Source organism: Petaurus breviceps, unplaced genomic scaffold (genome assembly GCF_028583685.1).
Source record: "Petaurus breviceps papuanus isolate PSGF00001 unplaced genomic scaffold, PetGlider_PUasm1.0 139, whole genome shotgun sequence".
NCBI lineage: Eukaryota > Metazoa > Chordata > Mammalia > Diprotodontia > Petauridae > Petaurus > Petaurus breviceps.
This window is the reverse complement of record NW_027185697.1, coordinates 3,692,449-3,717,403: the sequence shown is the minus strand read 5'-3', so window position 1 is coordinate 3,717,403 and position 24,955 is coordinate 3,692,449.

Below are 24,955 nucleotides of genomic sequence, written 5' to 3'. Positions count from 1 at the left end.
AGAGAGAGAGAGAGAGAGAGAGAGAGAGAGAGAGAGAGAGATTGAAGGTTATTGTAAGACTAGGGATGGCAGAAGGAGAAAATTTCTTGGAGAATGTGGAATGTGGAAAGGGATGAAAAAAAGTATACATATACAGCAGTTTAACTTGCCAAGTAGCAGGTGTATTTCATTGTGTGAGATAAGGGTAGAGGAAATAGAAGGGAGAGATAATTGAGTGATCAGATATGGGGCAGGGGAAAATAGCAAGCTTTCAGGGAATGCTCTCAATTTGTTGAGTACAATATGAGGTAAGATTCTCAGCTGATGGGGCAGCGATTGGGTATCATGACAAGTTTGAGAAGAGGTAAAATATTTTTAATAAGCACTTCCAAGAATGGCATATTGGATTGATTTCAGAGGTACAAGTTGAGTACCTTGATTCAGTGAGGGCCCAGTTGAGATTATTTAGCAAAAAGTTTCATAGTCTAATCAGTATGGTTTTTATAGCTCCATTCAGCATGTGAATAGGAGTGAAGGGAGCAGAGCATGAGAGTAATCTGAGTGGGGAGTGGGCAAAGCATGATCAGTTACAAAAGTAGGAAAGGGACACACAATTAGAGGATAGGGTGGGGTTCATTGATTTTACTAAAGGATAACAATAAAGAAAGGATGAGAGTTCAGCTACTGTAATGATGAGTGCTAAGAAAAAACTGAGGAGTAGAGGGATTAGAGATCATAAAGAAACTGGGGAAATATTAAGGGTTATTAGGCAAAGGGAAAGAAAAGATAACAAAATAATTATGATAAGATAGAGGAAATTCACAGTTCCTAAATCTGGAAGTAGAATAATTATAGGTGATAAAATGATAAGATTAAGATTATTACCAACTCTGTGCATGGCTGAGAAGGATTAGAGGGGAAGGTCAAAATAACAAAACAAATTAATAAAATAAGAATTTACTATGTTTGAGGGAGTATTATTAAGTATGATGAGGTTCCCAAGTATGAGGTAGGGGTTTAGACAGAGATTGTCACCTAGGCCATGAACTGGTGGTAGGAGAATTCATGAGGGTATATAAATAGCATTTGCCAGAGTCTTGATTGGATGATAACCATGGATTGTATTAATCTCAAAGGAGAGGTTACTGAGTGATAGTCATAGAAGGAGAGAATTGAAGTGGTAATGGAAATCAAGGAGTATTTTGGCTTCCCTAGTAGGACTGGCTTGGGTGGCAGAAGGAGGGTTATATGAATGAAATTGCACGTACTTCTGGAAACAGTGAGTAGGGAGATTGGGTGATTGGGATAGAGTCAAGTCAATGAGAGAAAGAAGATGAAAGGAATAGGAAAGGGAATTTTAAGATTCAAAACAGTTTTTTAAACAGGTATTATTAAGAAGAAATTTGAATGACCGGGTAGGTCTGGAGTGGGACATTTGATGGCAATGGGAAATAGAAATTGGCCTGTTAGGTGTTGTATATCCAGGGCTCAGCACAGTGTTTGGCACATAGTATGTACTTAATAAGAGTTTATTGATTGGCTTACTGGTGACATTCATATATAATAATGACCAGTATGCATGCAAAAATATATGCACTACAGACAAATGCCACTGATAAATAATGAAAATTTAACCACGTTATTGACTCTTCTTCGTGTATTCACAAATCTGAACTTTGTTTCCCTTTCCAATTTGCTTCTACTTGGATATGTCTTCTAACTATGATCTCATACATTAAACATGAGTTTACCCAAGGTCAGTTTTCTTTCCAGTTTGAACAGTATTATGAAATCCTCCCCAACTCAAACCCTTCATGAAAAATATATTCTCCCTTGTTCATGCAGCCTTGCTTCTTGTCCTGAAATCACAACCAATTTATCTTATCAAACAATTCAATAGACTGTGTTAGAGATGACTTTCTATCCTATTTTATCATATTTTTCACATGTTCATACTTTCTGTTATGCTTCCTCCACATTTGTGAGATTTTATTTATTGCTTCAAAGCTTCCTTTTATTCTTTTCTCTTTTGCCTCTTTAACTCTGTCTTCTACATCCCTTTATTAAAGCTTCCCTTTCCTCCTTCTGGAAAGTGGGGGCCATTCTTATTGGAACCAGAATCCCCATTTCCTTTGTTCCTTTACTCCATTGATTTGTTTGGATGTTTTCTTGAGCCACAACCCCACCTCCCCACCTCCTTCCCACTGAAGATTTCAGATAAAACTATCACTTTTGGAGATAGCCCTTTCTGGCTCTTTCCCTCTACATGATATATTTCCCTGCTTTTTTCTTATTGCACCTCATTTATCCTTAGATATCCTGCTTGTTTTCCTCCTTCTTACTGCATCTGACCAAAATCTTTTACCCTCTTCCCTTCCGAGCCCCTGCTTTATCTTTTGCCTATAACATCCAGAGATACCTCGCCATTCACTCAGATATTACAGGTAACATTGTCCCTCGCCCCCATTTATTCTGGTCCATAGAAACAGGCCCATCTGTGCCCCATTGACCTCCATTTCTTATGGTCTCCTCTTGGGCATGCTTTGTGTAACTATCTCCTCCCCTCCCTACTGAATCCCCCAGCCACCAAAAAACATTCACACACAATTCCCTTTCTGCAGTACATATTGCTGGATCCTTGTCTTCCAACTATCTAACTACCAAGTTATTCCTTGAAACACATCTATAGCAATTTTCAGCATGACCTATGTGCCAGCTCTAAATAACCTTGGTTATACTTTCATAAAAAAGCAGCTAGTGGGTGAATGATACCATCTTCCCGCTGCTCCAATTCTATTTCACAAGTCTGTTCCCGGGCTGAAACCTTATATTTACCTGTTTTATATTTTTAATTGGAAATAATGCTTTACTATACACTTTCAGAGAGATCTTCCTAATTGGAATTCACATCAAAGTTCTCCCAGCTGTCCTGATGCCTTTTATCATGATATCATCTCATTCTGCCACACTTCTCAAAGGAATATCCTCTTTTTTTGCATATGTTTTACATATACATTTATTTGTACATGCTGTGTTCTTAATAAAATACAAGTTCCTTCAGAACAAAGAATGCTTGACATTTTGTCTGTGTCCTCAGTACTCCATATAATGTTTCACACAGGTAGTTAATATTTTTAAGCTGATTTATTAATGATACTCATTAACCCTTGGTGGACTCCTCATTTCTCAGGCTTTGAATAATTGCAAATAAAGCCCAAAGGAATGAATAATTGAGGCCCCTACCACTTCCCTGGACTGGGGAAGCAAAGCTTAGGCAATCTGCATTGCGTTCTAATCCTCAGATTCCTTATTAATCAATTCAGTGGGTTTAATGAGAGTATTTCTAAGGATCCTTTCAGTTCTTGGTTGGAATTATGATGCTGAGGATTTTTCTTTTATTGGCTTGTTCCTGTCTTCATTTCCTACTATAATTCTCCCACATTGTGCCTCAATCATCTTATTATTCACTCTTTTTTATATTTACTCTTCCTTCACGTTTCATTTACAGTAAGCTGATTTTTCCATCCAGATTGTGGGAAACGACAGATGGGCAGATTCTTGACTAAGCACATTTAAACTCCCAGACTTCTCTTCCTCCTTTGGTCTCTTATTTTGCCCTCCTCCATAGACCTTATAATTCATCTAGTCTAAACTTCTAATTTTACGATAACTATGTGGCACAGAACAAAAGAGATTTGATTCAAGTCCAAAAGACAGTTAGTGACAGAACCAGAATTTGAACTCAGATCCTGTGAATCCAAGTTCATCACACCCTTCTCTGAAGCAAACTGCTTCCTAGTCAGAATCTCCAACCTTAGCCCACCACATGTTCTCACTGTTCTCTAAAGGGAGCTGTTTCCTGGGTTCTTTCCTAGTTTCTCTTCTTTTCTCCATCTATAATGTTTACTTTATTATCTCATCAGCTCCCACATTTTCAATTATCATTTCTAAGTTAATGATTCTCAGATCTACATATCCAGCCCTAACCTCTCTCTTAACCTCCAACCTCAAATTTTCAATTACATGTTAGACATCTCAAACTGGATATTTCATAGTAACTTTAACCTCAAAATTTCCAAACTGTAATTATGATACCCCTCATTCTTCTGAATTTCCCTTTTACTGGCACTACGTTCTGCTTAGTCATTCAGGTGAAGAACACCTGGCATGCTCATTGGCTGTTCTCCATGCCTGAAATCTCTTTCCTCATGTCTGCTTGCTTTCCAGGTTTCTTTTAAATCACAGCTGAAATTTAATCTTTTACAAGAAGTCTTCTTTGATCCTACTTAATGCTAAGAGTTTCCACTCTCTTGATCATCTTCAAATCATCCTGCCTGTATCTTATTTGTACATAGTTATTTGCTTGTTGTTTCATCCTTTAGCTGATGAGTTCCTTGGGAATAGGGACTAGTTTCTGTCTTTCTTCGTATGCCCAGTACTTACCAAATTATGTGATACATATTAAGTGTTTAATATAAATGTTTGCTGAAATATGACTCTAAGGAAGAGAGATGAGAAGACAAACCCATGTTCTCCCTTTGCAGAGGTAGAAGCTACACATTTTACATATTTTCAGACTATATTAGTATATAAAGCAGTTATACTGAATTTTCTTCCTTTCTGGTCCCAAAAATACCCTCTGTTTTATGAAGTAGCTCTCTGAAAATGGAATAGGGAGGGATACTGAGGGAAGTCATAGTGATATATACAGTATAGAAGAAATTAATATATACTCTTTAAAAAATAAGTTCTAGTTGATTTATTGATCATTATTTCAAGACTTGCACTAAAGTTTAACTCCAATGTTTCATCATGGTACACAAGTGCCTCTGGAGCATGAAAGTCTAAGCCACAGAAGAACACTGAAAGAAGCTTGAATAGCTTCTCCTCCTAAGACAGAAGTCTTTGACTAGGAAATTAGTGGGTTCCTCTGACTCAATCACTAGCCTAGCTAAGCTCATAGAATTTCATTATCACAAAAGTATTTTTTTAATGCCAACTGAGAAATGATTTCTCTCCAATGGATAAAGACCACCTTCTAAGGAATTGAGGGAGAGGGTAGGCAAATGATCTACAATTTCCATAAGTACAGGGAGTTGTCAATGAGATGGAAAATAATGTATCTTTGATTTATTAGAGTATAATTCCCAAAAGGTATACTTCACTCAGAGGTAAAAGTGTATTTTATCTTCAGTATTCTTGGTGGTACATAGAGCAAAGGTCTTAGTTCATATGTATAGATAGCAAAACAAATCAACCACAACAACAACAAAAAGAGGCCCAGAAGACTAAAAAAAAGTCACAACAAGCCTCTGTGGCAAAACCCAGGCTGGAAACTGGTAACATTTATTAGGACTCATTCTGCATACCATTTTGTCAAGAGTGAAGGTGAAGGGAAAAATCTGATACGTTCTACCTTTTCCCAAGCAAAAGCAACCAATTCCCTTTCAGCCTTGATCAGGAAATAAAAACTAGGCTTGTGAACAAAGAAAATCTTTTTTACCTCCAAAAACCAAGTAGGGCCCTGCCTCAGTAGGGCACAGTCTCAATTTCTTAAATAGATTTTCTCCTCTCACCTCTAGACTCAATTTGTCATGGACCCGAAAGAATGTTACTCAAAGAAATATTCAGGCATTCAACTGGTTGTCCTATGAAGTTTACAGCCATATTATTGTAAGAAGAGACTTACATACCAAAAAACTGAAGACCAGAGAAAATTACTGTCTGATCTAGGGCCTTAGATTATCATTAAGAAAGCCAGAATTAAAAGAGTACTCTTGATGTGATTTCTGATCTTCCTTCCCAAACCTTTCATCCCAGAGTAAATGTATTTCAGGATTTCCACAATAAGGGAATGATAAAGGCAAAAACAAGCACTTCTTTTAAAAATGAATCCTACCTTCCTAAAAAAAGAAGAATAATTAATTGTCCATACTTATGGAGTTTGTTATTTCTCCACTAGAATATAAGTTCCCTGAGGGCAGTGTCTTTTTTCTTTTTGTCTTTCTATCTCTGAAGCTGATTAAACTGTTTATCCACTATAAGCTTTTTGGAAAAAAAAAAAAAAACGAATGCTAAATTTAATTTATTTCAACTAAAGTTGAATAGAATTGACTGAATGCTCAGTTTACTCTTGACCCCCCATTAGTGTCTACCAGTAGAGAAAGTTATCTTAGAACAGGGAATGACCTCTCATGATGGTTTTATGTATGAAAGCCTTTGGTACTAGAAGGTGATCAAGGTTTTTTTCTGTTTTATTTTGTTTTTTTTGTTGTTGTTTTTTGTTTTTTTACCTGAAATGTTATATGCAATAAAAAGTCAAATAGCACAATGTTCCTGATTTAGAAGAGGTATGAGTAAACCAAGGATCATTTCTAAGAAGGAGACTGGGGTCCACATATTTTTATTCATATATGCTGTCTGGTATTGCCAGGAAGAACTTTCAAATAAAAGGATCAATATTTTAAAGCTGTAGATTTAGGCCTAAATGTAAAAGCATTAGAGTAGCACAGTTCTGAAGTAGAAAGGAAAAAGATAAAAAGCTTCCATAAGAATGCCTCCGTATCTTCCCCTTTTGTTTATGAAAGTGAATTTTGCTTTGTGCTTGATAGCAAGTGGGCAGCATCTTAACCAGAGTATCAATGGAGTGAAATTAGTATGGAAATGTTATCAAAATAAAATAAAACTGAATGTGCAATGACAGGGTAAAGAAAAGCAATTGCTTTTATAAAAGTAAAAAAAATAAAATAAAATGTCCCTATGAGATTAGCATTTCCAAAGGGACTAAATCTTTCACAGGACTGATGCTTCATCCTGGTGCAGGTGGATTAACCACTGGAGGACAGTGAATGCCAAATACATACCCTGCCTGTGAAATCCAAGTACCTTTTACAATGCTTCTTTGTGAATACAGCATAGAAAATACACAGCTCCCTGGTGATGCAGAGAGAAATATAAAAGTTATGGTGTGGGCAAATCACCCACATAGGCACACATATCTAGAGGAACAATGTATTCATTCAACTCTATTTGAATTAGTATATGTTGGTTTCTTTTTTATCCCTAAAATCAGAAAGTTGGTGCAATTATCCCTGCTTCTCTTTGGGCTTGAGATTAAATTGCCTGAAGAGCCATGACACTCTGAATGAATAATTCTCTAAGTGGTTTTTGTATGTCTTTAAGTTTATTTCTCCTTCCCTTAAGCTTTTTTTTCCTAATCTGACATTTCATAACATTGGAGTCAGATTTAAGCATTCAGTTCAACTTATTCATTTTGCAGGAAAGGGTAAGCCACTTGTCAAAGATCAGAAAGTATTAGAAGAAAGATTTGAACACAGGTTGTCTGATCCTGAACCGAATGATCTTTCCACTATAATGCTTCAAATTGAGCATGCAGCATATTATTATAAGCTAGAGTGGAATGTGGGACTGACTAGATATATAACTATGGGGTCTTATCCAAGTTAATGCAATTGCTACATAAAAAAATGTGATTTCAATAAGAAGATTCATGTTCAAATATTTTTATTCTTAATATTTTTTTTTACTTTGCATAAATCATTTAACATCTATGAGTCACGGTTTCCTTAAACACATACACATTCACACATACACACACAATATTTTGTAATTTGCAGTAACTGATCATTAATGTCCATTCTAACTCAGATGTCTATGTTCTCCTACTTTATGTGATTGGGCCTGAGTCTAATTATGTTTAAAATGAAAGAGAATATGACAAAGATGACAGTCTTAATGAAAATGAAGAATCTTAGACTGGAGCTGTACTTACTTAGAAATCATAGTGGATAAAATTTGACTTAGGTTCTTCTGCCTTGTACCCTATATCAAATGTGTTCAAGGAGGCCTTGCACCACCGGTGGAAGGACTTGGCCACCTTTTTCAAGGCTGTTTATCCACCTTAAGTGTACAGCTTTCTCCCAGTTCTTGTGGGTGACTCCAAGAATCTAGGCATGCACAGAGGTCACACTCTGGTAAAACCCTCTTCACAGACAGGTTAAACCATGTTGAGGGTAACCAATGGTCCTCAAAGCTGTTGGTGAGATAGGGGAATATCTACCCCAAGCATGTAAAGACTTCTCCTGGTAGAATGAGCAAAAGACAACAATTCATTCCAATGGCCATGAAGACAGCTGAAGTAGTCACTATGGAGTACTTAGAGTTTGGTCAGATATCAAAAATGTCAAGGTTATCTGCTATATCCTGGGACATTTCCAGTAATCTTGGCTTTATCTTGCCACTGAACTCTGATGAATCAGGAAGAGAAAGTAAGGTTGATGACTTTGTTGAATTCTGCCTCATTAAAATCCAATTCATGTGCAAGTCAAGACATCATCTTGTTATGGTACTAGCTATCTTCAAAACAAAGAATAAATACTTTCTTATTATTATCAAAACCAGTGATCCAATTAAAATCCATTAATTTCATTCATTATGATATATGAAAAATGGAAATAGTGTACTATGGTTCTTCTCCTAGGCACAGATGAATGAATAATCAAAGTCTGATATTCTATATGACTTTTCCTTTAAACTCTTTCCACCGATAAGAATAGTTTGTGACTTGGAAGTTGTGTCCTAGAAGGGTAAGGTTTGGACAGACCAGGATTTCTTATCCATGATCACATAACCAGTAAGTATTAGAGACAGAAAATCAAAATCAGGTCTTTCTGTTTAATATATCTCTTCATATCCCCAGAGCACAGTGCCTTGGAAAATAGTCACTGCTTAATAATTTCTTACTGATTGATTATTCCTGAGTTCAAGTCCATCAATCTATCCACCAAACCACAGTTTATCTCTATACAATATTCTAAACAGCAGAATGGTAAGTATCAGTTAACAGGTGTGTGTTTGGGGGTAGGCATAAGTAGAAGAAAATTGGGGCTCTTGAAAGGCTATGATGCAAGCAGCTATTGACTTTGCTTGTGTTTGGGAACAGCTTTGCACTCAACCTAGATAAAGATATAAGAAGAAAGCTTTATTAGAAATCACTTCCAGGCAATATCACATAGCTTTCTTACCTGAAAAGCTTTTAACTTGCGTACTATACTGAAAAAATACATACCAATATGATGACTAAGTCAACATTTACTTATCCCAAGTGGTTGTAATATTTTCACCCCATTCATGTAATGAGAACTTTCAGCAGAGTGAATATTCTGCCAAAGATCAATATTAACTTTTCCATGATTAACACTCTATTTCATTCCCCTTTCATGTGCTACTGAAATAGTTTCAAATTCCCTGCACTAGCTCAGTGCATATAGTGAGGTAATGGAAAGTGGGGCCATCTTGGGAAACCTACATTTCTCCAGACTGACCTTTTGTTATCAAAGGTTAATCAAAGGCATTGATGTCTCAGTCTGTCAATTTTTCAGCTTATAACAACATAAAATACAGCCTTTTATGTTACTCTAAACACTACATGTTCATAGCTCTTTTAACTTTTCATGGCATTTTGACATCACTCATGTCATTAGGAAATTAAAAACAAAGGAAATTTAAAAAACAACAAAATAGAATAAAAATCAAGTAATCAGCAACTTTCATTCCCTTTTTTACATGAGGCCTACCAAAAATTTCTTGTGGATTAAGATTATAGAGATAGTACCAAGAGATGATCTAGATAATTCCTGATTGTCAGCTCAGTGTTCCCCACTAGAGCACATGCCCCCCCTTTTATTTACATGTACAAGAGTAAATATAAAATAATATTTGATGAATGAATTTTTGAACTAAAACCTTAGCAGTCAACCCCCTCGTTTGATTATTGAGGTCAAGTGAGGTGAGAAGATGAAAAAATTCTGTACAGAAATTCAAGTGACCTGAGTATAATTTAATGAGGAGACCAGAATCTATCTTCATTTTCTCATCTGTAAAGTGAAATATTTGGATCAGAACACCTTTAATAGGCTCATTGGAGCTTGCAATATCTTATCATATCATGATAGCTATTAGCTAGATTGTGTAGTCATTAGGGCTCTAGGTCTAGAGTCAGGAATACCTGAACTTATACTGGCTGTGTAGCCCTAAGCAAGTCATGTAGTCTTTATTTTCCTGAGTTTCTTCATCTTCAAAATGACAATAATATTAGTACCCACTTCTCAGGGTTGTCATAAGGATCAAATCACAAAACAATTGTAAAGTGCTTAGTACAGTGTATGGCACATAGTACATTCTGTATAAATGTTAGTTGCTATTATTATTATTATTATTATTATTATTATTATTATTATTATATTCAAGTACTTGAAGGGTTGTTAGATGGAAGAGAGCTTGGATTTATTCTGTTTGGTCTCTCAAGGCTCAAGTAGGATTTATGGCTGGAAGTTACTGAGAATTAGATGTAGATTTAATGCAAGAGGAAAAATCCTAGCAACTGGTGCTTTCCAAATATGGAATGGATTACCTTAGAATGTAGAGGGTACTTCTTTGCAAGAGGTCTTAGAATGAAGTGAGGATGATTGTCAAGAAGACTTGAGAAATCCCAAGAAGCCCTATACCCTGATGAAGCTACCAGCCTAGGAACGGTTTTGCTTACACTCCTGGCTATGTAATCTTGGGAAAATCACTATCTTTCCCCGAACATCTATGCCTCAGTTTTCTCATTATTTAAATGGAGGAGGCTGGACTGAATTATCTTTATTATTCTTTCTTACCAGCACTGACATACTGCACTTCTACCAAATGTTAACTCTAAGCCAATTCTCTTATTTAAATCAATGACAGAATTTAGAGTGAGCCAGTGAGCCATAGAGTTAACAATAACTAATCTGTTAATCTATTTCTGATCTCATCCATGTAAGTCATGCCTCCATTAGTGCAGACTAAAACCCTTCCCTCCCTTATTATCCTGTGTAAATTTTTAGGCCAATGTAGGCTCAACTTTCTCCTGATAGAGGTCACCCAATATGCATGGAGACTTTTCCTAAATCTCTTATTGATAAGTAGATACCATTACATTTTCCCTAATTTGGGATAATGTATAATTCTATGAGTTTCATTGATTTTTTTTTCTAGTTCACCTCTCCCTCCCAAAAGATCTTAAACACACAAAACTGACACCAAAAAATCCATAACAAAATATTTTATTGTGCTGGTCTGACCATGAGATAGGCAAACAGTATCTGATAGCATTAGCAAGAATAAGGACACACAATAGTAGAAAGTATTCACCAAATTCAGTATTCATGGAGAATTTGGGAGACAGTATGGCTAATCTCATGATATCACTCTCAAAGATCAGAAACACCATCATCCATAAAAAACTAAGAGGCATTTAAGCTTTTACTAGGAATGAGCTTATATGCTAGGGCTCTAGAAATTTCTACCTCAAAGTTGGTAAGACAAACATACCAAAGACTGTGACACAAGATGAAGTAGAATAAATATTTAGTAGAGATGCAAGTCTTTTGTGTACTAATAAAATGAAAACACCATGAAGAAAACCCCATTTATCTTTGGATCACTTAATAATTACACAGTCCCTTGATCACATGATAATACCTCCCCATATCTGTGATCTTATTTTTGCATGTATTATTTTTAGTAATGCAGATAGTAACTCATCCATACTTATCCCCCTATCACAACTCATGGCTGTGGCCTATACATTATACATAGGAGTGCCACACAGGGTATGAGGGTCCTTCCTCATGTCATCCTGAAGTTAGGGTAATATTGTGGTGCATGTGATCAATTAGTTGACCCTAAACCTTGCCATGTGAACACCCCCCCCTTTTATTTGCACTGTTATATTTCTTTGATGATATCCTCTGCACCATTTCTATTGTATAATTCCTCATTTATAATGTTTCCAGACTAAAAAGATCATCAAACCTAAGGCTTTTATTTTAGAGGGAAGAGAACAGAGATTCAGAAGGCCCATGTGCAATGTTACACAGGCTTTAACTATGAAAGGTGAGATTTACCAAGGTCTTCTATTCCAGGGCCAAATCTTTTGCCATTGAGCCATGATGCAAAGGATTTTCTTAAATATTTCTAGAATAACTTCCATAAAGCATAACATATTTTGCCCTAATTTTCCAAAAACCTAAAGATCTTTGGATTACAAAGGCATTCTATTCATACCCCTAGTATCAGAGCTAGAATCATCAAAGAATAAAATGAGGGTGGGAGGGAGGCAGGAAGGAAGGGAGGGAAGGAAAGGGAGGGAGGGCAGAATGGAGGAAAGAAGGAAGGGAGGAAGGAAGGAAGGGAGGAAGGAAGGAAGGAAGGAAGGAAGGAAGGAAGGAAGGAAGGAAGGAAGGAAGGAAGGAAGGAAGGAAGAAGGGAAGAGAAATGCAAAGAAGGAAGGAAAGAAAGAAGGGAATGAAAGAAAGAAAAATACTTTGCTTCAGTTTCTATTTAGATAACATTAGGGTTTTCTCTGGAATCATATGTCATTTTTATCATGAGTCCTTTGGGATTGTCTTGGGTCATTGCTGAGAAGAGCTAAGCCATTCACAATTCTTCATCATTGAATATTGCTGTTCTGGTGTGAAATGTTCTCCTGATTCTGCTCACTTCACTTTGCATCAGTTCACATAAATTGTTTTCAAGTTTTTCTAAAGTCATACTGCTCAACATTTTTTATAACATATTAGTGTTCCATTACTATCACATAGCACAATTTCTTCAGTCATTCACCAGTTATGGGGTATGCCCTCAATTTCTAATTCTAATTCACTGCCACCACAAAAAAAAAAATATTTGTTTTATTTGTGGGAAAATAGGTCCTTTTCCTTTTTGAAAAATATATTTTGGGACAGAGACATAGGAGTAGTGTTGCTGGATCTAAGGATATTCCTTTGGGCATGGTTACAAATTGCTTTCTAGAATGGATGGATCAGTTCACAACAAGACCAATAGTGCATTAGTGTCCCAATTATCCCATATCCACTCCAAAACTTACCATTTTATTTTTCTTTCATATTAGCCAATTTGGTAGGTATAAAGCGGTTCCTCAAAGTTGTTTTAATTTGCATTTCCCTAATCAATAATGATTTAGGGTATTTTTATATAACTACTGATAGCTTTGATTTTTTTTAATCTGAAAACTGCTTGTTCATATCCTTTGACCATTTCTCCACTCAAGAATGAATTTTGTTGGCCGGAGTAGAAACATAATCTCTGAGCAGCTCCGCTTCCACCTTCCCCCTTCCCCAGTCAATGTAAAAAAGGGGACTCTGAACAAACTTTGGAGCTGCAGAACCCACAAGTGACACAAAGAAGCTAACCTCCCAATGAGGACAGCCCGGCAGGCCAGCAGGAAGCGGCCAGCACAGCACTCTGGGAGTGGAGACCAGACCCAGGTGAGCCAGAGGTTTTAGCTCCAGGGAAGGGTTGAGCAGATCTGCAGCAGCTGTGGCCATTTCCAGAATTATCAACACATAAATGTGAAGGACAAAGTGAGAGGTCACTGCAGTGTGGAATTTGGGGCCCAGTAAGTGGGAGTGCATGGCTTTTGCCCCCGGGGCAAAAAGGGACTGAGACTCCTGAACAGCCAGACAGTGCCACATGGAAACTTCAGTTCCTGGCCTGCAGAGTGTAGGGGGATGAAGCGATCAGTCTGAGGGGTAATCAATCTTCCTTTAACCTGCTTGGATCTGGATTGCAGTCGAGGGTGGAAGTCCTGGGGTGCATGACCAGCTTGCCAGAGTGTGTGTAGGCCTCAGAGAGGGCACCCATCCAATACCTCTGGCAGCCGAGAAAGCCCCGGTATTTGGAACAAAAGCTCCCCTGTGTGGTGGCAGAGTCCTACTGTGGCAAAAAAAGCCCAGGGGTCAAGTGACTGAGAGGCGACATGACCAGAAAAAGGAAACAAAGCAGACAGAAGATTCCAACATTACAAAACTATTTTGGGGACAAAAAAGCATGGAATAGGGGAAAGAAAATGAAGTCAGAACTCCTGCACCAAAAACATCAAAGGAAAATACGAGCTGGTTACAGGCCATAGAGGACCTTAAGAAGCAGATAAGAGAAATGGAGCGAAAATTGGGAAGAAAAATGAGAACAATGAAAGAAAATTACAAAATGAGAGTCAACAGCCTAAGGAAAATAACACCTTAAAAAATGGATTAACTCAAATGGCAAAGGAGACTCAAAAAGGCAATGAGGAGAAGAATGCCATAAAAAGCTGAATTTACCAGATGGGAAAATAAATTCAAAAGCTCAGTGAGGAGAATCATTGCTTCAGAATTAGATTGGAGAAAATGGAAGCTAATGACTTTATGAGAAATCAAGATGCTGTTAAACAGATCCAAATAAATGGAAGATTAGAAGAAAATGTGAAATACCTCATGGGAAAAACCACTGACCTGGAAGATAAATTTAGAAGAGATAATTGAAAAATTATTGCACTACCTGAAAGCCATGATCAAAGTAAGAACCTAGAAATCACCCTCCAGGAAGTTCTCAAAGAAAACTGCCCTGATATTTCAGAAACAGAGGGCAAAATAGAGGTTGAAAGAATCCACCAATCATCTCCTGAAAAAAGATCCCCAAAGAAAACTCCTAGCAATATTATAGCCAGGTTCTGGAATTCCCAGATTAAGGAGAGAATATTACAAGCAGCCAGGAAGAAATTTGAATATCATGGAAACACAATCAGGATAACCCAGGATCTGGCAGCTTCTACACTGAGGGATCGAAGGTGTTAGAATATGACATTCTGAGGTCAAAGGAGCTGGAATTAAAACTAAGAATCACCTACCCAGGAAAACTGAGTATCACATTTCTGGGGAAAAAATATGGTCATTCAGCAGAATAGAGGACTTTTAAGCATTCTTAATGAAAAAAAAAAAACAGAGTTGAACAGAAAATTTGACATTTAGATACAAAAACCAAGGGAAGCATGAGAAGGGAAACAGGGAAAAGAAATTATAAGGAACTTATCAAAGTCGAACTATCAACATTCCTACATGGAAAAACAATAATTGTAACTTATGAAACTTTTCTCAATATGAAAATAGTTGAAGGGAATAGAAATATATATATATATATATATATATATATATATGTGTGTGTGTGTGTGTGTGTGTGTGTGTGTGTCTATATATGAGAATATATGGGTATATGAATACATATGTGAATGTGTGTATATATGTTTACAGGTCTACATAGAAAGAGGGCACAGGACCAATTTAACAGGAAGGAATGATACTTAAAAGGTGAAATTAAGAGGTGAGAGAGGAATATAATGAGAGGAGATGGGGAGAGACAGAATGGGGTAAACTATCTCATACAGAAGAGGCAAGGGAAAATGCTTACAATGGAGGGGAAGAATAGGAAGGCAAAAGGAAATGGGTAAACCCTGTTGCCATTGAATTTGGCTTGTGGAGGGAATGAAATACACACTAAATAGGGTATCTCACTCTACAGGAGATTAGGGGGGAAGGGGATGAGAGGGGTGATGATTGAAGGGAGGGCAGGCTGGGGGGGAGAGAATTGGAAGCACCCACTTTTGAAAAGGCATGGGAACAAATTAGAGAATAGAAGAAGTTGGAGGTGGGATAGGAGGGAGGGAAATATAGTCAGTCTTTTACAATATATCTACTATGTTACTGTTTGACATTAGCCACACATGTACAACCTATACTGAACTGCTTATCTTCCCAGTAAGGGTGGATGACAAGGGAGGAAGAGAATGAATCCGGAAATCATGCACACATACACACACACACACACACACACACATATATATATATGTATATATATATATATACACTATTATTAATAATATTTTACATGTAATTGGAAATAAGATACACAGGCACTGGGACATAGAGATCCACCATGCCCTACTGGAAAAATCGAATACGGTATGGGAGAAGATATGATAGAAAGCAGATTGGAGGAGGGGATATTCTGTGGGACTGCTATTTGGGGTTGGTGGGTAGGGAAAAAATGGGGAGAAAATTTGTACTCAAAATCTGGTGGAAATGAATGATGTAAATTAGAAAAAATTAAATTAAATTAAAAAAAATAATGAATTGTGTCCTTATAATTTGACTCAGTTCTCTATAAATTTGGGAAATAGGTCTTCATTTGATGTTTGCCATATTTCCCCTTCAACTTTGTGCTCTCCTTCTAATCTTGATTGCATTTGTTTTGTTTGTGCAAAAATTTTTTTACTTAATAATTTTCCAATTAATAAGTCATCATTATCTTACTGGGTCTTAAATTCTCCCTTTCTCCATAGATCTGAGAGATAAATTGTTCCTTGCCCTTCAAATCTGTTTATGGTATCACTGTTTATGCCCAAATTGTGTACCTATCTCAACTTTATCTTGGTATCCTGGAGTGTAAGATATGGGTGTATACCTAGTTTCTGGCAAATTGTCTTCCAGTTTCCCCAAGACATTTTGTCAAATAGTGAGTTCTTTGAACGAAAGCTCAGGTCTTTGGGTCTATCAAACATTACATGACTGTTCATTTACTACTGTGTCTTACATATCCATCATATTCTTGTGATCTACCACTCAATTCTTAGCCAATATCAAATTGTGCTTTTATGAGTACCAGTTATAAGAAATGGTACGTTTATGCCACCTTCCTTCACATTATTTTGATTCATTCCTTTGATATCCTTGAACCTTTGTTTTTCCAGATGAATTCTGTTACTCTTTTTTCTAACTACGTAAAAATATTTTTGGTAGTTTGATTGGCATTACACTGAATAAGTACATTAATTTATGTAGAATTGTCATTTTTGTTATATTGGTTTGGCATAACAATAAGCAACTTATATCCTTCCATTTTTTTAAATCTGGCTTTATTTGTGTGAGAAAAGTTTTGTAATTGTCTTCATATGGTTCTTCGTTTGTCTTGGCAGGTAGACTTCCAAACATTTTGTGTACGATTATTTTCAATGGATTTTTTTCTATCTCTTGCTACTGGACTTTCTTGGTAATACATAGAAATGGTAGTGATATATTTGGGTTTATCATATATTTTGTAACTTTGCTATAATTATTAATTATTTTGCTACCTTTTTAGATGATGTTATGATTCTCTCAGCATAACATCATATCATCTGCAAAGGGTTCTAGTTTTGTTTTACCACTGCCTTTTCTAATTCCCTCATTTTTCCCTTTCATATATCTAAAGCTAATATTTCTAGGACAATACTGAATAATAGTGTTGATAATATAGATCCTTGTTTCACACCTGATCTTATCAGGAAGACTTCTACCTTATCTCCTTACAAGATAATGCTTGATGATGCTTTTAGATACTTATCATTTTATAGAAAGCTCCATTTATTCCTATACTTTCTGGTATTTTTAATAGGAAAGGGTGTTGTATCTTGTTAAAAAGTTTTTCTGCATCCATTGAGATAATAATCATGTTGATAGTTTTCCTAATATTAAACAAACCCTGTATTCTTGCAGTAAAATCCACCTGGTAATAATGTATGATCTTTGGGATATATAACTTTAATTTACTTGCTAGTAATTTATTTTTAAAAATATTACATCAATATGCATTAGGGGAAATACTCTATAGTTTGATTTTTCTGTTTTAACTCTTCCTGGTTTTAAGTATTGGCACCATATTTGTGTCATAGGAGGAATTTGACAGGACTCTGCCTATTTTTACAAATATTGTATATAGCATTGGAATTGACTGTTCTTTAATAGTTGGTAGAATCACTTGTGAATCCATCTCGCCCTGGGGATTTTTTTAATGGTATTCATTAATAGCTTGTTCAATTTATTTTCTAAGATGAGGTTAAGTATTTTTTTCCCTCTTTTGTCAACCTGGAAAATTTACATATACATATATATATATATATATATATTTGTAAATACTCATCTATTTTGCTGATTATAAGACTTATTGATATATAATTGGGGAAAGTATCCCCTAATAATTGCTTTAATTGCACCCTTTATTGGTGATGAATTCACCCTTGTAATTTGTGATACTGGAAACTTGGTTTTCTTCCTTCTTTTTTAAAATCAAATTAACCAGTGACTTATTTTGTTTTTTTTTTTCCTTCAAAAAAACAGCCTCCTGGTTTTATTTATGAGTTCAGTAGTTTTCTTATTTTTCATTTCATTAATCTGTCCTTTGATTTTTCTCAGTATTTCCAATTTGGTATTTCATTGGGTGTTTCTGATTTGTTCTTTTTCTAGTTTGTTTTTGTTGTTGTTGTTGCTTTTAGTTGCATGCCTAATTCACTGATCTACTCTTTCACTCGTTTATTGATGTAAGCATTGACAGGAGTATATTATCCCCTAAGTACTGGTTTGGCTGTATCCCATCAATTTCAGTATGTTGTCTTATTGTTGTCAATGTCTTTCATATAAGTATTTATGATGTCTATGGTTTATTCTTTGGCCCACTCATTTTTGGGGATTATTTAGTTTCCAGTTTTTAATCCATGCTTTCACAGAATTTCCTTGAATGTACTTTTTCTTGCAACATTATCTGAAAATGTTCTTTTTAATATTTCTGATTAATACATCATCATTTTTTCTTTAGGTGTCATAAACCTCTGAGAGAAGGCATATGCCTTTCTGTTTCCATTCAGTTTTCTCCAGAGGCTTATAATATCTAACTTTTTCTAATATTCTATTCACCCCCTTAATATCTTTCTTCTTTATTATTGGTCAGATTTATCCAGTTCTAAAAGGACCAAGATGAAGTAACCCACTATTATGGCCTTAATTTCTATTTTCTCTTTAACTCATTAACTTCTTTTAAATTTGGATGCTATACCATCTAGTTCATATGTGTTTTGTATTGATATTACTTTATTGTCTGTGGTAGTTTAGACAAAATGTAGTTGCCTGAGTATCTCTCTAATTAGATCTATTGTTGCTTTTACTTTGTGTAGGATCATGACTGCTACTCTTGCTTTTTTTCCTCCAGTTGAAGTGTAATACATTATCCTCCAGCACTTTACCTTTACTCTGCGTATGTCAGCACTTGTTGAAAGAGAAACTCAGTATGTATCACGACCAAATAGCACCCCTGAGTGAAAGACGGCTGGTAAACGAAGGCCATTTTATTGAAGTCTGAACTGGATATAACTTTTTTCCCTAGTGACCACAGTGAAAAAATCGTACTGTGAAGCTGGCATATGTTTTGCAATTAAAACTAATATAGGGAAAAAGCTTATATGCCTACCAAAAGTAATGAATGACAAGCTAATGACAATGTTATTGTCACTTGCAGAAAAGTGTCAAGTCACCATCATCAGAGTGTATACTTCTACCATGAAGAACACTGATGAGGTGAAATAAGAAATTTTATGAATACCTACAGAACCTCATTATTAATGTGTTGAAAGAGGAGAAGATCATAATTCTGGGTGATTTAATGCAAGAGGAGGCAGAGCCTACTAGACATGGCAGTGAGATCTTGGGAAAAATAGAGTTGAAGACAGCAACAGCAATAGTCTCTTATTATTGAAGACTTCTGCAACTCATGACCTCATCACCAATACTGTCTTCCATTTACGTAAGTACAGTAAAACTTTGTGGATGTACCCTTGCAATAAACATTGGCACTTAATACATTATTTCATTGTAAGTGGAAGAGACAAAATGAGAAAGTGACAAAGGCAAAGTGTGGTGCAAAGAGATTGATCATGGATGTATCCTCTCCAAGCTCAATATTCACCTGAAAAAAAAAAAAAAAACAGTGACCGCAAGGTAAGATGATGACCAGAAGAGTTCATGTCAACAGATTACAGTGCTTTTCTGAATGGGAACAGTTTGCTGCTAACTTAGAAACCAAACTGAATCAACACATGGTTGGCAGCACTGTAGCAGAAAATGAGTGGGCAGTTTTCAGAGATGTATTGTGAAACACTGCATTTACTCATCTGGGTCAGAACACTTGCAGATATCAAGATTGGTTTGATAAATGATGGGGAAATTCAGAAGCTGATAAAAAATGAGATCTCCACAAGGTTTCCTATCAAGATGGTCCATCTGTCTCTAAAAAGAAAGTGCTTAACACCATTAAAAGGATAGTGCAAGTGAAGCTCAGAGAGAAGGGGAATTCTTGGCTTAGTAAAAAGGCAGAGGAAATTGAGTTGTAAGCTAATAGTAACAATCCAAAAACACCTTTATGGTACTCTAAATGCAATTTATGGGCCAAAGACATACGGTGAATTTTAAATACTCAATAATGATGGACCCAGATTGGTTAGCGATAAAAACATGATTCTGGAGAGATGGGTTGAACACTTCTATAGTGTTCTGAACAGACTGCCATCAATAAATGCTTAAGCCAATGACCATATACCTCAGGCTGAAGTCAATCTCTCTCTATCCAAATTTTGAACAGAAGAGGTTTTGAATGCAATTAGGCTCCTCTCCTGTGGCAAAGCACCTGGTGCTTATTTTATTCCAACTGAGATTTCCAAGGCAGGTGGCCATTGCTCATGCAAAATCTTACTAAAATTTTCTGAGTTATATAGCAAGAGATTATCCTCCAAGAGTTCAAGGACATTTCTATTGTCCATCTTTATATATGTAAATAAAACAGATTGTTGTGTGATAGTCACAGGGTGGGGTCTCTATCTTAGTCATTGCTGGAAACATTCTTGCCAGAATCCTTCTGATTCTGATACTTCACCGGAAACACTGTCCTCTACCTGAAAGGCCATGTGGCTTCACAAAGGGCTAAAGAATAGTCGCTGTGTTGTTTTCTGCTTGACAACTTCAGGAGAAATACTAGGAGAAGAACAGAGACCTATGAACAACATTCATTGATCTGAAGAAGGGTTGTGATATTTTCAGTCATCAGGGTTTCTGGAAAATTTTGTAAAAAACTGGTTGGCTGGTTCATCAGCATTGTGTGTCCACCTCGTGATGGCATGCGTGCACAGGTTCTCTGTAATGGACAAACTTCTCACACTTTCCCAGTCACCGATGGAGTGACGCAAGACTGTGTACTTTCTCTTGTGCTTCTTATCATGATATCTTCAGCAATGCTATGGGCCTTCAATGAGGATTAAAAAGGCATCAAGACATCATACTGACAATAAATTATTTAACTTAAAAAGGAAACAAGCCAAGATTAAAGTAGAAGGAGAATAGATACACTATCTCTTTTTTGTTTGCAGCTGTTTGTGTACTCAATGCAGCCTTTGAGGCTGAGATGCAACAAAATTCTGGCCCAACAATTAACATCAAGAAAACAGAAATTCTCCACTTAATACCACACCATCCCTACATGGAATCATCGGTTACAGCAAATGGAGAAATTTTAAACACTGTGAATAAGCTCACTTACCTTGGCAGTCTACTTTCAACAGTATGAGGAGAAAGAACTGTTCAGAAGCCAGTATAAGAGTGGGATAAGGGTAGGGGTCCCATAAATTAGGAGAAGTGGAGTGGTGAAGAGATTTTTTTTAATATAAACCTGAGAACAAACTGACTAAATATCAGGAAAGACAAAGAAAACTGTCTAGGTGAATGACTGTGAGTCATGAAGGACAATGATGATGATGACAATAGTATGAAGGAAGACTTCAACTTCTTTTATAAAGAGCTTCACTTTCTGGGAGGCTGGCATAACAATGATGATGGCTTTATGCGGCATATTTTATTAATTACTGTCCATTATCTCTCACATTCTTGAAGTATTACTTCTCAATTTATCCTAACTCCGGACCACTTGTCTATGCCACCATAGTCAGCTTCAAGATTTTATTAAGCTCTCATTTCACCCCAGTTCACCCGTACCAATTTAATTACAAGGCATAAGAATAATAATAAAAAAGAAAGTTGGAAAATATTAAGTTTCTGATATGGTGCCTCTGAATACGTTTTGATTTAGAGTCAATTTACATGTTATGCCTCCTATTTGATGCACAGTCCTCCTCAGCAGGAAAGCAATGCAGTCTAAATGTCTATGTCTCATGGACTAATTTTCCTCCAATTGCATAAATTCAACATAATAAAAAATGTGATCTTTTTGGGCAGAAACTAATTAATTTCTACTTCTTTTGTCAGTGACTTTTCAAGACAGTAAACACGATTATGAAGACAAAACAATGGAAAGGATCTCTCTGCCTGAAACTCTAAGGGGGATTATAAAGGCCTTGTACAGTTTTCTGAATGAATCTAGCACCCTCTCTAGTCTCAAACTCAGACAAAAGAGTATTTTTTTTTTTCTGAGTGATGACACTACTAACTTATTAAACTTGTCTTTATTCAAAGATAGAATTGAGTCTGTTCAGCAGATGTGGTTCATTGAGAAAGGTGATATTAGGTTTGTAGATTGAAAGATTTTTTTTTTTTTTTGCTTTGTGAAGGGGGAAGGCAGGCAGTTGGGGTTAATGACTTGCCCAAGGTCACACAGCTAGTACATGTTAAGTGTCTGAGGCTGGATTTGAACTCTAATCCTCCTGACTCCAGGTGCTCACCTAGCTGCCCCCAATTAAAAGATTTAATAGCGTAGGGTGAGCATTTTATCCCCATCCAACATCATAGAACATAATAGCAAAAATCACAGATTCAAAATATAAAAGGAATCTCCAAGGCCAAATAGTTAGACTTCCAAATTTTGTAGATAATGAAACTATGAAGGAAGTGACTTGCTTAAGTTCAAGGCCAGGATGCAATTGCTATTTCAGTCTGGTAGGAACCTTATCCTTGTTATAATACAATCATATTTATTTTTCCCTGCCACAGGTGAGGGACTTGCCCAACGTCACATGACTAATAAAAAGCTGAGCCTGGAATTTGAACCATTGTATCCTGGCTTCAAATGGTGGGACCCTCCCACTGCTCTGTAAGGCCTTGGGGAAAGTCTATGAAACCACTGTGTGAACCAAGTAGATTGATGTTGCTGTGTATGTATATGTGTATGTGTGTACCTATACCAAGTGGCATGCTTTCTAGGAAAAAAAATGTACACACATACACATACATACATATATGGTATGGGTGATGTATTTTGAGTTGTGCATAAATTCAATTTAAATGAGGCAGAGTTGCAGAAAGTCTTCAGCATTACTCTTTTCCAAAGTCATCACAGTGCAGTGGCAGGGCAGAGTCAAGACAACTGCTGATAGCTAGAGATGCTGTTGATGACCTTGGCACCTTCTATGTCTAACCATGCTGTAAGAGCTCCACAGGGTCTGGTTCAGTTGCCTTCTTGGCCATTGGAACAAACTGTTCTCGTTCATCCATTCCACCAGAGAAGTCTTCACATGTTATGGGTAGACACCCCCCCCCAAGTCAACTTAAAAAAAAACATACATATATGCAGCATATATACACATATATTTGAGAGCATATATTCACATATAAAGATGTGTATACATAAATATGTATTTATATATAATGTACACATGTCTACATATATATGTGTACATGTACACTTATATGTATACCAGTATGTGTATATATGGATATATTTTTAAGTACATTTATATATGTATAAATAAACATATGTATACATTCACCTATGTGCATGTGTATTTATATGTACATTTTATAAGCAAATTGTTTTTAATTATTAATAGTTCTATATTTATATTACAAAAACATTCAGAGAGGCGATATCTATCTATCTACATGAATATATCTATGTGTATGTATACACACACATATAATTTAAAAGGCTAGTAACAGGTTAAAAAGTAGCTCTTCTACTGTCTGATTTCTATAGAAAATCTTTGTGTGGATAATCAATGAAAAAAATAGCAACTCGGAACCTAGTACAGTTTTAGGAACAAATCAAATCAAAATGCCATTTTCTTTCCTGTTCACATAGAGTGAGTACTCTGGCAGACAGGTCTGAGGGCAGGGGAGTTGTAATATCCATCACAGTCTGCAGTTTTAATTTTCCCCCTGCTTTGATTGCACACACACTGAGCACCCATAAAATATTTCCCCTCCATAGGGGTCACTTATCATAATGGTTTTGGGGGCTGCCATTTCCATTTTAATAGTAATCACAGCATATCTGTTATCTTGCCTGATTTGAATAACATCGCCAAGCGCTACATCAACAATTCTGAGCTTTCCGGAATGCCTTGGAAACTTTGTGAATCACATTTTAATATTAATGTTCTTTCCAACTTTGCCAGTGAGGCAGAGGAGGGAAAATATTCTCTGATCTGTGATTAGAGCAAGGAGATCAAAGGAAATCTATTATGTTCTTAGGAGTTGGCTCATCTCATCGTTAGTCACAGACTGCTTTCAAAAAGGTTTCTCTCCCTGCAAAGTCCCAGATCATGCAGCCACTAAGCAACCATTGTCAGGAATGATATTTAGTGTCCACATTTTCCCAGGTAGAGGAAGTTTTCATTTATCCCAATTTCACAGGGAAAGGGGTTCTGTTGAATGTAGTTTTATGGTAAACTAATAGTTAACTGGAACCTTTTTTTTGTATCTCTCCTTGTTGGAAATATTTATAAAATACTGCAAAATATGTTGGAAAGTAGAAAAGAAATAAAAGGAACTGCTACACCATAGAAGTATCATCTTAGGCAAGTGAATTCATTACTCTGGGCTTTTGTTTTATCATTTGCAAAAAAAAAAAACCCACAATACACACATACATACATATATATGTAGAGATATATTTATTAAGGGTCTGTTATGTGTAGGACATTCTGAAAGTATACTTTTAAGGTAAAATACTTTCTTTTCAGAATATTTGGGATCTTGTTCATTCTACTGGAGGAAACAGAATGAAGATATACACAATTCTATCGGGTAATTTAAGAAAAGTATAATTACTAACAACTTGGGAATCATGGAAGGCTTCTTACAGGAGATGCCATTTAATTGGCACTTGAAGAACTCTAAACACTTAAAGAATCATAACTGATGGAGGGATATCCCAGGTGGAGGAAGAAATCTGAATTATGGATTTTGAATGTCTTTTATAGGAAACATATAGCTGGCCACTTTCACTGGAAAGGAGGATGGAATGAGGGGACCTTGAAATAAGACTAGAAATATGAATAGAAACC